General features: G+C 35.1%; 1 long non-coding RNA gene across 1 annotated transcript; it reads right to left on the bottom strand.

Moving 5' to 3' along the window:
* Positions 1–791: 791 nt before the first annotated feature.
* LOC135210007 (uncharacterized) lies at positions 792–14,299 on the bottom strand. Its single transcript, XR_010313435.1, has 3 exons — positions 14,167–14,299; positions 1,802–1,900; positions 792–1,078 (listed from the first exon to the last, which is right to left on the bottom strand). It is a non-coding gene; the product is annotated as an uncharacterized LOC135210007 (long non-coding RNA).
* Positions 14,300–16,396: the final 2,097 nt, after the last annotated feature.

The following is a 16,396-nucleotide window of genomic DNA, read 5'->3' as shown; positions in this document are numbered from 1 at the left end:
ATATCATATATAGATATATACTATATATATACATATATATATACATATAATATATATATACATATACATCCACCATATATCATATTACATATATACATAATACATACATATATACATATATATACATATACATACATATATATATATACACTATCATACATATATATATATATAACATCATATATAGATACATATATATATACTATATATATATATATATATACATACATATATATATATATATACATATATATATCTATACATATATATACATACATATATATACATACATATCATATACATACATATATATACATACATATATATACATACATATATAATATACATATATATATATACATATATAATATATATATATATATATACATATATCATATATACACTATACATATACATATACATACACATACATACTATATACATTTTATACATACATTTATATATATATATTACATATATATATATATGTATATATACATATATACATGTATATATAATATATATATAATATATATATATATATATATATATATATAATATATATATATATGTATATATATATATATATATATGTATATATATATACTATATATATGTATATATATGTATATATATGTATATATATGTATATATATGTATATATATATATATTATATATATAGATATATCATATATATATATCTATATATATATATATATATATATATATATATATATATATATATATATATATAATATATATAACTTAAAAAGAACTATGAATTCAACGAACATCTATATAACCAAGAATAACAGCAACCTGATCGAAGGCTATGGATAACCTAACAACTCCTACGATAATAGCAAAACGGACATCGACAAGTCATGATTATAAAAGTTTTTTTTTTAAATCTCACAGGAAGGAGGAGGAGACCCCTTCCGATCTTCATATATAACGTCGTCTTCCTTTATTCAATAAAGTTGTCCTCTTCATTGACCATGTCCTGTTTTCTTGAATCCTTCATGTAGATCCTCTAATGGTTTTTCTTGTTCACATTGCATGGCGTAGAAAGCCAACCTGTAAAAATAATATGACTCACTATTTTGGCAACTCTGGCTGGAGTTCTTCCTAAATTGAGGAAAAACCTAAAGTTTGAGTTACATTGAAAATAAAAGCATAATCGAGCTTTCTAGTATAAGATAAGTGGCATATGAGTTTCTAGTACAAGTGGCACATAACTTTTCTAGTATAAGTGGCACATAACCTTTCTAGTGGAACATAACCTTTTTAGTACAAGATAAGTGGCATTAACCTTTCTAGTGTAAGATATGTGGTATATAACCTTTCTAGTGCAAGATAAGTGGCATTAACCTTTCTAGTATAAGATAAGTGGCATAAATCCTTTCCGGATTGATGAACCAAGCAGACTTGGTCTTTCACTTTGACCCCAGTATATATGAACGCAAAAGATCGATCCAAAACAAAATAATTAAGAATGCTACGTGAAGTCAGTTTTACTTTCAGATGGGCTATTACTGAACACTTAAAATAGTTTAAGTATTTTGAAATGCACAATCATCTCTATCCAATGTATTAAACATACAATCCTTAAGTGATTCATAAAAAAACTTTAGTATAGTAAACAAATATCCTTAAGTGACCAAAAAGAACTCATAACAATCCTTAAGTAATCAAGAAAAAACTGTATATTAATCCTTATGTAATCCAGAGAAACTCGATCCTTAAATGATAGAAGAAAATTTGGACAAATAACCCTTTTGTGATCAAGAAGAAACTTACTTTTAACATAACCCGCCACCAAAATAAAGTTATATCAAAGGCTTTCCATCATCTGCCAGTTACGTCAATGGACTTCATTCCCCTTGATGAAGTCTATCTCTGAAAAAAAAAAACTAAATCAGTTTCAAGTCGGAGTAAAACAGTCTAGTAAAAAAGGAGTAAAACAGACAAGTAAAAAAGAATAAGAATTTTAAGGCGTTCTAAGCATCTCACACAGCTAAGAGGCATCAATAACGACTTGAGTAAAGGCCTGTCCACACGAGCGGGCCTGATAGGCGTGCTCCGGGGTTGACGGGCAAATTCTGGCGGGCTTACCTGGGAATGTTGTCCACATGGGTGGGGCGAAGGAGAGGTGGGCGTGCCCGACGATGCCAGTAGTGTTCAGTGCGGTAAGATAAACATGGTGCCTACCGCAAAGAAGATATTGTGTAGTATGAGAATTAGTGTGTGTATGATGAAAAAGAAAAAGAATATGGTGCAAAGAATGGCCCAGTAAAAGAAATTTATATATATGGTTAAAGTGCGTCTGCCAGGGTCGAAGCTCAAGCCATCAGACACCACCATGGTGATTTTGCTAAAAGACCCATCGGGCAATTTGACCGTTCGCCCGTCAAGCGTGCCCGTTAGAGGGGAGGTCCGCCGATCAGGCCCGGTCGTGAGGACAGGCCATAACTTAGTGAGGGACTAAGAGAAACCTGTCACAAAGAAAGGAACACAAGAAATGAAATTTCAAGACTAAAACTGCAATGAAAGAAGAGAAGAGAAGAGAGAGAGAGAGAGAGAGAGAGAGAGAGAGAACCTAGTCTATTTCCTTATCAATTTCACGTCACATTTGTTGAAAACCTTTATTTATAAAAACAATGAAAACAATATTAAACTATATATGCCATTTGTCACATAACTTCCTCCTGTTATTTACCTTTCCTTGTTCTGAACGGCTAATGCATTAAAACCTCCTTCCAGTTCCAATGAAGTAGAGTCCAACAGGAGTGATAATCAGTGCTACCTACAACCAGTGCTGTCTTAGATAGGCAAAATCAGTGCTATCTTCAATTGCAACTCTAGTGGGCTGGTTGGCTGAAGTAGGCGGCCAAAAACTTCCAGGCCAAAAACTTCCAGGCCAAAAACTTCCAGGCCAAAAACTTCCTGGCCAAAAACTTCCTGGCCAAAAACTTAGGCCAAAAATAGAAAAACTTCCAGGCCAAAAACTTCCAGGCCAAAAACTTCCACCAAAAGGCCAAATTAAAAAACCCTTAAACCAGGCCAAAAACTTCCAGGCCAAAAACTTCCAGGCCAAAAACTTCCTGGCCAAAAACTTCCAGGCCAAAAACTTCCAGGCCAAAAACTTCCAGGCCAAAAACTTCCAGGCCAAAAACTTCCAGGCCAAAAACTTCCAGGCCAAAAACTTCCAGGCCAAAAACTTCCTTTCTTGAATCATCTTGTAGAATGTAGCTAAAAAGATACTCTTCCTAGAGGCCAGCGTTCTCAAGTCCTTCATTTACTCCCGACATCCTAAGAAGAAAAGGGAGTGAATAGAAAACACCCTACATCTGCTTAAAAAGTTGACATTTCAATGCACGTAGTAAGATTCAAACGACATTATTTCATAGAAGATATAGATTTCCTAATAGGTAACTGACACAGAAGCAATTATACCAAAGGTAAGAGGTACATTTCAGCCAGTTTCGTGCAAACTGATTTACTGTCAGTGCAAAACTATACTGTTGATGCTTATATAAATATTACCCATTCCCTTCAAATTCTAAACCATGAAGTCTAAACAAACTGATGTGATTAATAACTTTAAATACCAAATTAGAAATTTTGAAATGGTAGTGCATTTAATAAAACCTAAGAATTCAAGCACATAAATCTAGCATCTAGGAGTTATCTAACCTCAAGTCAATGCTTAACATTATGGGTATAAGCCTCACTTAGAACGGAGACATTTATTTTTAACATTCTACTTTGCATTCCGTATTTGCACAAACCTTATCGCAAGGCAATGGGCTCCATATTATCTCCAGGTTTCTTAGGCTAAAGTTGCATGTTTGTACGTAGTATTCTCGGCAACGATGTAGTTTTTATGCAACGATATTAGCTGATTATATTATTCATTCATGTTCTCAATTCGAATGTACACCTGATTGATAATAAGCGAGGCCAAGAAAATAAGATGTATTGCTGACAGTCAGATAGGCTATTTCAACTGACATTGTATACCTCTTATCTATAAAATCACATCGAATTCCGTATCCAAAACAGTACACAAATAATGCTAGTAAAAACTTACATTTATTATTATCCAAAACTAAAGGAATCGGTAGGTCCATAGCTCTACAACTTCACGAGTTGGTACACCAGAGATACTAAATGCTTTTTAGTCAGAAAAAAATACGTAAAATAATCCTTTGTATCATGGTAATGTTAAAATTACAAAAATGTAAAGCAAGCCAGTGGTTTTGTCGTAACCTGTGCAATAAAGTGTGAAACATTTTTTGTTTGTATGGTGTTTTTACGTTGCATGGAACCATCGGTTATTCAGCAACGGGACCAACGGCTTGACGTGGCTTCCGAACCACGTCGAGTGATCTTCTATCACCCAGAAATACAGCTTCACGAGATTACACCTTTCAATGGAATGGCCGAGAATCGAACTTGTGGCCACGGTACTTGCACATAACTGATAGCAAATGGTTTCGTCAAGAGTTAGAACCTATACTCTCTAGACCTTAGTTAGAAAAATTCAAAAGCATACCCAACCTACTTGACAATGGCACTTCTTTGCAGATCAGTAGTAAACTGTACAAACCTGTGTTTTTACTAACCTTTTGAAATTTGGTATGCCAAGAAACCACACTACCATTGCATATTTACATTCAATGTTCGAGGTAAGACACTAACAAAGTTACAAATTTAAATAGTCTTGAGAGTTTTCAGAAGTAAAGCTTTCATTACGGTGTTTAATAAAAACTCAGTTTACAGTTGCAGTACTTAAATTTTACAACTAGACCCCACTGTGCCACTGTATAGAAGAATAATTAAATTAAAAACACAGAATGTTTTTAGTCCATTATCACCTCGTTGCCCAGAATGGCGCCCTAAATATACCCACCCTAACTATATTATAATAAACTGATAAGTGATTAACAGGACAAGGCAAATATCAAAATATATAAAAGTAAAAACAAATTAAAAAGACTAAAAACTCTACAATTCTAGGTAAACCATAAATGTATTCTGTGCATAAATGTATTCCTAACGCAATTACTTACTCAAATCCTGTAGGTTATATGAAAAGGGTCATACATAAAATGTAAAATCTGCAAAGTGGCAGTAATCCAAGCTAGCCTAAGACTACTGTACGTAGTCTATATTTGTATAGCAAGCCAGGCCAAGTCTGTACTCTATATCTACCTATATAGTAAGCTAGACCAAGTCTGTTGCACAGTACTACAACTGGGTATCAAAACCAAGAGGAAATGTCTTAATACACTGCTTGCCTAAGCCTATGACTTGCAGTAGCCGAGTGAGACATAGGTTAGGTGTTGAAAATAGCCTTAGGAAAAAAAAAAAAAATTTAGCTAAAAATGGCCGACTTTGCATGGAAACCACAAAATATGGCCAATAATTATGAGTTGGCTTTTTGTCACAGCACAAAATCTTTAAATTTGTCTGTAAACTGGAACATTCTTTTATTTAAATTAAAAATGGCTACTGAAGCTTCAAGTTCCCATGACTACAGAATAAGCAAATGCAGAATCTATAAAACCCTAAAATAATTAACTTCATACTTTTCAGACTAATTACAAATTGAATACCAGTTTTGATATAACATTTGAAGAGAGGGACCAAATTATATTGGATGGATGGATGGATTATGAAATTTAGGGACAAGCCCAAGCACTGGGACCTATAATGGTCATTCAGCGCCGTAATGGAATGAAATAGATAATCTGATAATTAATGAAATGTAATTGAACGTGATGATAATTTCATGTGAATGAAACTTAAAAACTTATTTCATAAAAAAAAATAAATAAAAATAAAAAAAAAAAAGAATTTATCAAAAAAAAAATATAAAATTAAAATAGAATTAAAAGTAACTGCATACACTTGTGTGTATTAGGTGAAAGGTAAAATTTAATATTAAAATAAGTCAAATTTCATAGTAAATATCATTCTCTTAAGAACTTTAGAAGATTATTGACATCAACATCATCTCCTAAAATATGAGAAAGTTGTTTCCCTGAAAGACCGAATTTCCTGCGGGCAGCACCATACACTGGGCAACAAACCAGAATATGCTCAACTGTCATCAGGCAGTCACAGCGAGCACAGACTGGAGCCTCACTTCCTTCAAGTATAAAGCTGTGTCTCAATCGGGAATGGCCAATACGAAGTCTCGTTAAAACAATCTCGGTCCTCCTGTCTCTATGAAACGAAGACTGCCAAAAATTCAAATTAGGTCTGATTGCTTTCAGCTTCTTGTTTCTGGCAAGGAGGTTTGAGGACCATCGCTCCTGCCATTTGTGGCGGATATAGCTTCGAATAGGAGACTTCATATCAATGTATGAAACTTCATGGATATCCAGTGATCTTTTATCACATACTCTTTTTGCTGCTCAATCAGCTTTTTCATTACCTTTGATCCCAACATGGGCAGGAACCCAGCAGAACAAAACAGCTTTGTGTTTACAAGAAATTCGAAACAGCCACTCTTGAGCTTGGAGAATCAAAGATGTGATGTATTACAAATATTAAGACTGTCCAAAACACTTTTAGAATCCGAATATATAACAAATTTCTTCTTCTCGGTACGATGAACAATAGCTAATGCTCCATTGATGGCAGAAAGTTCTGCTGTATACTACTGTAGCCGAATTGGTAGTTTTGCAGCCTCACAAGTGTCTTCTGTGTAATTACGGCTAGCCCAACTCCCTCTCTTGACTTGGAACCGTCTGTATAAATCTTATACGCACCATCATGAGTTACATCATGTTCTAAGAATAAACTCTGCCATTTTATCAGAAAAGTTCTTCTTGACCATGGTTTTGTTACAAACTTTTGCTTTAAGGATAAGCCATGGGGGGAATCTGGTGGCAACTAACTGAGAAACATTCTGATTTTTTAGAGTATCATTATTTACTTCTTGATGTAGCCTTATCTGGAAGGGGACAGATGACCTTTGTTTAAATTTTCTGTTGTCAAGTTGGCGAATGACCTTATTGGAAGGATTTTCGGAACTGCTTTTTACGCGCATTATGTAGCGCAGACCCAGTTCCTCCCGTCGTAAGTCAAGTGGCAGTTGATGGGTATCTACATACAGACTCTCAACAGGAGATATTCGGAATGCACCAGAGCAAATTCGTAATCCCATGTTATGGACAATATTGAGGTCGTTAAGTTTGCTTTTACACGCTGAAGAATAAATCTGACACCCATAATCTAGCTTTGATCTACAAAGTGCATCATCAAGTCTCAATAAACCTTTCTTGTCAGCTCCCCACTCATATCCAGAGACTACTTTCAAAAGATTAAAAGATGCTTTAATTTTACATTTAAGGTTATCAATATGTTTGGTCCAGGTGAGTTTTGAGTCAAAAGTCATTCCCAAAAATTTGACATCGGCAGCATATGGTAAAATAGATCCCTCGAGTTTTAAATTAGGTATAACCTCTTTACGCCTGCTCCTTGAAAAGCGGATAGCAACACTCTTAATGGCTGAAAATTTAAAACCATTTAGCCTGGCCCATTTGGAGACAGAATCAATAGCTTTCTGTAGATATCGGCATGCAGATATAGCATCGTAGGCAGTGCAATAAATGGCCAAATCATCCACAAACAATGAAGCTCGAACTGGGCTTGGAACTTCATCCAAGATGCTATTTATGGCGACAGCAAAGAGGGTCACACTGAGGACACTTCCTTGTGGAACACCTCCTCTTATTAAAGTGGGGACGACAGAAAGTTCCCTACTCTCACTTTTATTAATCTATCGGATAGGAAGGAATGAATGAACCGAATTAAGTTGCCATTAATACCCATTTTCTGTAGTTAAGAATTCCAATACGCTAAGTAGTGTCATAAGCTTTCTCTAAATCAAAGACGACCCCTATTGTCTGACACTAATTGACAAAACCCTGCTGAATTTGGTTGGAGTGTCTCATAAGTGGGTCGAGGGTAGATCTATTTTTACGAAACCCAAATTGGAAAGGAGAGAGAAGCTTATTTGATTCTAAGTGCCATACCAAGCGATAATTTATAATTTTTTCCATTAACTTGTAAACACAGCTTGTTAGTGCTATAGGTCTAACTTGAAATTTGTTGGGGATCTTTATTTGGTTTTTGAACGGGGATTATGATGGAAATTTTCCAGGATCTCGGCATAACTCCAGTCTCCCAAATCTTATTAATGATCTTAAGGAGGTAGCGTTTGGCCTTTTCAGGTAGCTTCCTAAGCATTATATATAAAATAGTATCTTCACCAGGAGAAGTGTCATCTGTTGAAGAGTGCTTCATGTAGTTCTTGAAGAGAGAATCTTACATTGTATGCCTCCCGGTTATCACCAGATAGATTCAGATTGACCCGAGTGTTCCGGATTCTTTGGAATTCACTAGAATAGTTTTTTGGGCTAGAAATGTTGGAGAAATATTGACCCAATGATTCAGCTACATCTGAAGGGTTTGTAATGAGGTTATTTCCTACTCTCAAAGAGGGAGTTTTGGGTGGCACAAACTTCCCTGCAAGTTTTCGTACCTTTTTCCATACAAACATCGATGGTGTTTTAGAGTTAATTCCATTTATACAATAAATCCAAGTCTCTTTCTTGGCACGACGGAAGTATCGGCGTTGTTTTGCCATGGCTCGCTGATATATTGTTTTAGAAGTGGATGTGCCACTTTATTTGTATTTCTTGTAGCATCATCTAGTAATTTTTCTTAAGGTGGCACACTTTTTGTCCCACCATGGAACTGTTGGTCTCCTTGGCTTTCCAGCAGTTTTTGGAATAGAGGCTTCTGCACTGGCTAATACAGTGTTTGTCCAATACTCATATGCTTCAATATGGTTGTTAAAGGATTCAAATGGTTTATCTAGATGGATATCCTTTTTATATTTATCCCAATCAGCTCCCAATGGCTTCCATTTCTGTGGCATTTCTGTAGGGACATTTCTGGTAAACTTTAAAAGAATGGGATAGTGATCACTGCCATTTAAAAATTCATTTACTGACCAAATAAAATCTAAAGCTATTGCAGAGGAACATATACTCAGATCAATGGCAGAGTAAGAATTAAAATATATATGATAAGTCATAGTACCATCATTTAAAAGCACAATATCATTATTATTAATAATGTCTTCTATAATTTTACCTTCATTATCTGAAGTATGCCCTCCCCATAACGGATTATGGGCATTAAAATCACCAATAAAAAATGGCTGTGGCAGTTGATCAATTAATGATTGGATATCAGCATTTGTGAAGTTTGATCTAGGAGGCAGGTAGATGGAACACAGTAATCTGCTTGTCTAATGTGATCTTAAGAGCAACAGCCTGTAAATTTGTACCGAGGGCTACAGGCAAGCATTCCAGTGATTTGCTCACGATAATAGCTGCTCCTCCATGTGCTCTATCACCCACTGGAGGGGTGGATGTGAAGATCTCATAATTAAGTCCAGGATTGAACTGGACCTAATTGAGTTTCCTGTAGGCAAATTACTCCAGGATTAGTTTCTCTTAGGAGGACCTTTAGATTTTCAGCACGATAACGCAATCCTTTACAGTTCCATTGTAGGATGTTGAATAAAGCCATTACAAATCCGATTTGGAAGCCTTCCTTTTTTCCTCTTTAGGTGGTCTGGAAATAGACGGTTTTTTTATGACTAACCCTGTGATCTTTATTTCTCCTAGTTTGATTTTCTTTAGGAGGGTGAACATCTACCGTTGTAATCTGTGCAACCTCTAACTTTGTGGTTGTGTTCCATTGAAATACTTGCTTCACTTGAGGAAAGCACACTATAGCTGTTAAATATCGAAGCATGCTTATTTGGTGTATAAATGGGAGAACCTGAAGGAGTCCTTCCTCTCTTGGGGTTCCTTAACTGTTTTGATTCCATTAGATCAGGCAGAGATTCTGCCTGTGATAGATTTACTACTTTAAAAGTAGGAGATGGAAGAGATGATGGGAGAGCCTCTTCATCTGGAAGAGACTTTTTCAACCACAGGCAGCTTGCCTGCTTTGGTGGTGTGTGCTCTTGCTTCCAGTGACTGAGCACCCAACCCAGATACCCGGGCCTCTACCACAGGAGTTGATACACCTACTGCAGGAGAAGGTGTTCCCACAGGACCCCTTGTGGTAGTAAGGGGTAGTGGGTTTAGAGCTCTTGCATAGCTCTTTGATTGGCCCAATTGTTGTTTGGCATATCCTATGCTAGTATTCAGTATTAGCCTTATTTATTGCTGATAGTTCATCTTTGTATGCTTCACAGTTTTTATCATTAGCCTTATGGGTTCAGCTGACAATTACAACAATTTGGTGTTTCAGAACAAATACCATGGTCATGGGCAGAGCAATTTATGCAAACTTTGGCGTTCCTACATACTTTTGACGAATGACCAAACTTGAAACAGTTGAAACATTGAATAGGTTTCGGGAGGAGGGGTCTTATTCGCACTCTTTCATTTTCAATGATTACATGGATGGAACGTTAGGGTCTTCAAAGGTCAAAATTATCATATTAACAATGGGTGTCTTTTTTACTTTCCACACAGTCAATGGGCTCATTTCAAGGATCTCACTTTCTGTGAACTCATAAATCTTTGTCAAAAATGACACCTCGGCCATAACTAAAATTCAGGTGGGGTCTGATTTCTTTAATCATATGCCCACAAGGATTCATTGAAGATAGCATTTGTGTTTGCGTTTTTGATTTAGCATGTATTAGCACTGTACGTTTTCCAAATCTAGATATACAGAACTTATAATAATTGTAAGTTTCCTCCTTCGCTGTTGCAACTAGCCACAAAGGAGGTTTGGGAGTTCTGGATGGATTATTACCCTCTGTTTTCTGATGTATATCTTGAACCCATTCAGATGGTACATAGCTATCTAAATTTTTGGGTACTTTATCGGTCAAAGTTCCCTCTATAATACACTTATTTATTAGTACTGTATTGATATTACTACTAGCCTTAATGGCATCTTCATATTTATCAAAAGAAATCCATGCTTCCCATTTTGATGTGACTTCAAGGAAATTCATCCTTATTTCAATTATAGTTCCAAAGGAACGGAAGGTTGTCAAAATTATGTCATAGTCGCACTGCACTGGTATGCCCACGACATGTAGCACTCGCAATTTTTCACATTAAATAGTTTACCAACACAATGTTTTGTAGAGCTACCATCGTGCTCTTGATTAATAGAAATTTCCTGGGGGTGGTCCAAGTCCTTGTCCATAGTCGTCATCTGCGCCAAAGCATCAAAAGGTCCAGGGGTACTCGAATCCTTATATTTATTTGTCAAAGATTAGGGGGGTTATAAAAAATTACATATGTATATATATATATATAATTTAAACTTGAAACCCTTGAAAAAAATAACAGCCTTTCTTGGAGTTTATTCCGCCACCAATGGCACAAGTGAGAACCGAATCCCAAATGTCCGCATCCCTACCCTACCCCATTGGGGATGGCATAACATGATTAGAGTGGCTCAAGTGTAGGCCAAACCCGCTTGATAGGACAGAGTATTACAAGAATACAATCATCCCCACCCCAATCATGTTATGGGCAAACCAGATAGAATGCCGAGAGTCCTAACCCAGAACCAAACACCCCTGGAATCCGTGGTCCAGCTCTAAAGAATAGTTCCGCCTGATCTCTCAGTTCCGAACATTATCGGGCAGTTGATGATCCTACCAGTTCCCACTATTTAGTTTTGGATATAAACCCAGTCCCAGCTATGATATCTTTTCCTATTTTCATGTCTAATAAATTTTAGAAAGGTGGAAAATTCCACAACAATTAATCCAAATTATACGATGATCTATGGGACTCTTTGACGCGAACCCGGGAACAAATTCCTGGGAGTCAAGAGCCCCCTCACCACGTCAAGGTGGTCCCACTTCGAGGGGGGACCAAATTATATTGATGGCAAAGCAATTCATGGTGATGAAGGGTATATACCTAGTTAACAACATCTGGCTCGGTGTACGAAGTCAAATGGTAATAAATCTGGTTTAAAACTACTCCTTACGGTATGCACGCACTTGCATTTTAAACCAAAGAGCACCAGCTATGGCCAGTTAGACGTACCCTGCTATAAAGCAGTGCTCAACACCATCACCCAAAGCAAGTATATTATAGAAAAATCTACGGGACAAGTTCAGGATCTGCAGCACTTTACTCAACTCAAAATTGGATCAGTTTTCGATATGACCTACGGTAAGGCTACCTGCCATTCTTCCCAAACAAATGAGAACAGAATTTTGAGAGCTTTCCTAATAATAACAAAAATGCAATGTCACTGCAACCAGTGGTAATTATTTTTCTGAAATGCACACGGACACCGAAAGCCGATTGCAGTTTGTCAACGCACACTTACGTTTGTTACTATGATCCTGAAAGGTACATCACATGACAATCCATTCATTAAAGTTAATTGAAACCTGTTCAAAGTTAATTTAGCTTGCACAGAAACTTGAAGTAGGAAAAAGTACAAGGAATGTTAAGAGGGTGGTAACCTATTTGCCAGAAACCCTATTTTGGGTTTTGTTAGTTTTGGTTCAGCAAGGTAAGGTTAAGGTGGTAAAACCTCTAAGTCCTTCTGGAACAATTCTCAGAGTAGGATGGAGCATTCACGCTTAAGAATTTGAGTCCCCAGTTCAGGTAGAATTCTACGGCCTAAGCGATTAAGTTTGGCCAAGTTATTCTATGATTTCCACTGGGAAATGGCACCGTTTTAAATTTTCACCTTGTGATTTTTAATGATTACACACATTATCGATGTATTTATTCTTTACTGGAATTTTTCTTATTCCAGAATATGATTAGTGCTAATCACCCCTTTCCCAACCCAACAAAAGTACCTTTATTTCCTTTTGCGGTATCCATTAATTACTTGATTTAGGGGCTGGTAAATTAAGATAAATGAACAAGTGTTCTGTACACCTTAAGTACAATAGAGGTTGGCTACTTAAACTATTATAAATTTCAATTAAAGCAAATTCCAATTAAAACTTATAAATTCCAATTAAAATAAAAATTCCAATTAAAACTTAAAAATTCCAATTAAAATAAAAATTCCAATTAAAATAAAAATTCCAATTAAAATAAAAATTCCAATTAAAATAAAAATTCCAATTAAAATAAAAATTCCAATTAAAATAAAAAAAACTCCAATTAAAAAAAAACCCCAATTAAAATAAAAACTCAAATTAAAATAAAAAACTCCAATTAAAACAAAAAAACTCCAATTAAAATAAAAACTCCAAATTAAAAATAAAAAAAACAAAAAACTCCAATTAAAACAAACACCAATTAAAACCAAAAAATTCCAATTAAAACACAAATTCCAATTAAAACAAAAACAAATTCCAATTAAAACACTTATAAATTCCAATTAAATTCCAATTAAAACACAAATTCCAATTAAAACACAAATTCCAATTAAAACACAAATTCCAATTAAAACACAAATTCCAATTAAAACAAATTCCAATTAAAACAAAATTCCAATTAAAACACTTATAAATTCCAATTAAAACACTTATAAATTCCAATTAAAACACTTAACTCCATAATGATTCTCGCTCACATTACTCCATTTCACCCTTTGTAATATCCTAAAGATGGCCATGTTGGCCGACCATTAAGTTAGTCAGCAGTGAATGCTTAACAGTTTCACCACTCGTTCGTATGAGGTTCTGGGATGAGTACAGAAATTCCACTGGCATCCTTACATCCTTCAAGGTTCTCACAAGGGCCTAATGTACACAAATTATGCATCACTGTAAACCGCATAGCTGACAAAAACGGATAAGAAAATACCGAGACAACGATTTTCGAGGCAAATTTGTCCACTTCACTTTGAGGCTATGTACCCAAGAAATTTTCAGCACATTTGTCCGGCTCAAAGGCCGTTGGCATTCTTGTAATTCGGTCATGGCCAAACCTAACAAGTCTTAAATGCTTGAAAATCATACTCATTCGTGGCCTAAAACGAAACGGTCGCTTTGTACCGTATCTCTTAAACTTACGGCCAGAAACCCCCATTGGCTTCATTGTACTCATATATACTTATATAACAGTTAACACCTCAAAATTTCCATAACTAACTATAGCTCTTAATCTACTCACCAGTTAGAATGAAGCACTCGTAAACAGCTATCGAATACCACAAATCAACTTTCCAGAGCCACACAAAAATTAAAACATAAACGAGACGCTGAATGAGGCCACCGATCTTCAACAGTTCCAACAGACTGAGAATTCTGGCAGCCTGGTTCTGCCTCTGCCTGCTTCACCGATGAGCGAAATCAAGGACCGCAAAATACTACCACCTGTAACTTCCGACAACTGCAGTTACTTTAGAAAAATTAAATTTTTATGATCCAGTAAGAAAATGCCATCAAATATAGTTATAGTTTTAAAAAAACTGTAATTTAACGATAGTATGGTCAGGATATATGCCTAAGAATAATTCGCTGGCGAGATTGTAAAAAAGAAATTTCCGAAAGCCAATGTTTCCTTTCTGTAATAAAGAATTTTGAGCAATTCTGAAATGAAAGTCATATTTTCAGTACCTCCCCATTCCGTAAAATTTTCTTCCTGCTGCGAATTTCATCGAAACTTTTTTTGTTTATCTGGTTAAAAGTTATACCTATGTAGGAAACACTGTCCATGTGCTCTCACGTCTATAAAATAAATTGTTTAGTTTTTTAACGCCTCGGATATTTACACAAGCCTATGTATGACTTCCTACTCGCTCTAGTTCGGAAATAAAAGCTCAAATTACGACAGCAGTGCTTCCCAGAGTTCAGCATTAGTTATAGTGGAAGCAGACTATTATTCAAAATGTACAACTACAGAATGGCACGACCTTATTTAAAAAAAAAAAAAAAAAAAAAAAAAAAAAAAAAAAAGTGAAGAAAATAACACCTAAGTTAAAATCAGCAGACAGAGACATTTTCACATCAGTAGTAATAACAGTCAGATAAAAATAAAGACAAAATAATATGGCGCTCAAAGCTGAACCGGAGATTACTTCAGGACTACAAAATATCCTATACAGAACGGTAAGATTAATGAAGGTTGTCGCTACTCGGGATAGGATTACCCCTGTATTGTTCGAGTTCCACTGGCTGTTAGTCAGATCTAGAATTATGCTTAAACTATGTATCATGATAATTAGTCTTTCAAGTCTAGTTGTCTACAGTCTTCATTTAACTTTGATATATTCTCCATTCTCCTTAACTACATCAGCATCTGCTATGCTTGTTTCTTCCATAGATTGTTTTCTCTATTTCAGTTTTTTCGGTGTAAATTTTCTGGCAACCAACATAGCCACAATTCTTGAATCTACTAATGTTTATTTGAATCTCCTAGTTGTCATAGTCTATATAGTAACAGGTGTGATTTATTTTCTAAAATACTAAAACATTCGTAATTCTATAATATGTAACAATTTTTATTACTGCCTTGATTACTTTTATCTAGTAAAATGTGTATACTATTTAGACTAACGAAAGAAAACCATTAAAAGTACCGATAGATTTTCCGAGCAAAGCTGCAACAGCTTCTCCAGTTTTACTAAGTTACCCATAACATTTATTTACATTTTCTTTTAATGTAATTAAGGCCAACAAAGAAAATTTAATTATAACGCTAACTATAAATGTTTAAGCCAAGCCGCGAAATTATAAAAACGGCTATTTAAGTTTTGTATTTATCTATTCAAACAAAAGTAATCTATTACGCTATTATATGAATGAACTTAAAAGTATAAGGGAATACCGGCGAAAGACTACAAAATAGAAAAATAAACTGGTTTCCACAGATTTGAAACCAAAGAAAATGTATACATAAAAGTTTTACATTGTTTGTTTATAGATACGAATAGATCCCTAAATATTTAAGGGAGTTTTGATAAATAAACAACTCATAATTCTATAGCAGCAACTACAAAGGCATAAATTTTTTCACAGATTCATCCAAAGAGCAAAACTTTTTCCTCTTCTTTTTAACTAGCTATAGTGTTGCTTACCGAGTAACCCTTCAGACTAAGTTAGCTCATACATATATGGATTGTTTGCTAAAATAATTACCTTATTACAGTTTCTGAACATAACTCGGCAACTCTTTAAATATTTTAGCCGTTTTATCTTCTTATGCAAAAGTCCTCTTCATTCCTAAACCTCACTCTAAAAACATTCTCTTGCATAGCAGTGAACTTGAACCGCTAGATTTTAAATATAATTTAAAGCCTTCTGTGTCAGCATCTTCATAAAAATCATTACCTTACAATCAACAGCATATAACGATATAAAGTGTTAAGTTTAATCCTTAAATCTATATCAGCACACCCAAT

Source organism: Macrobrachium nipponense, chromosome 11 (assembly GCF_015104395.2).
Source record: "Macrobrachium nipponense isolate FS-2020 chromosome 11, ASM1510439v2, whole genome shotgun sequence".
Classification (NCBI taxonomy): Eukaryota; Metazoa; Arthropoda; class Malacostraca; order Decapoda; family Palaemonidae; genus Macrobrachium; species Macrobrachium nipponense.
This window is presented reverse-complemented; position numbering and strand designations above follow the sequence as displayed.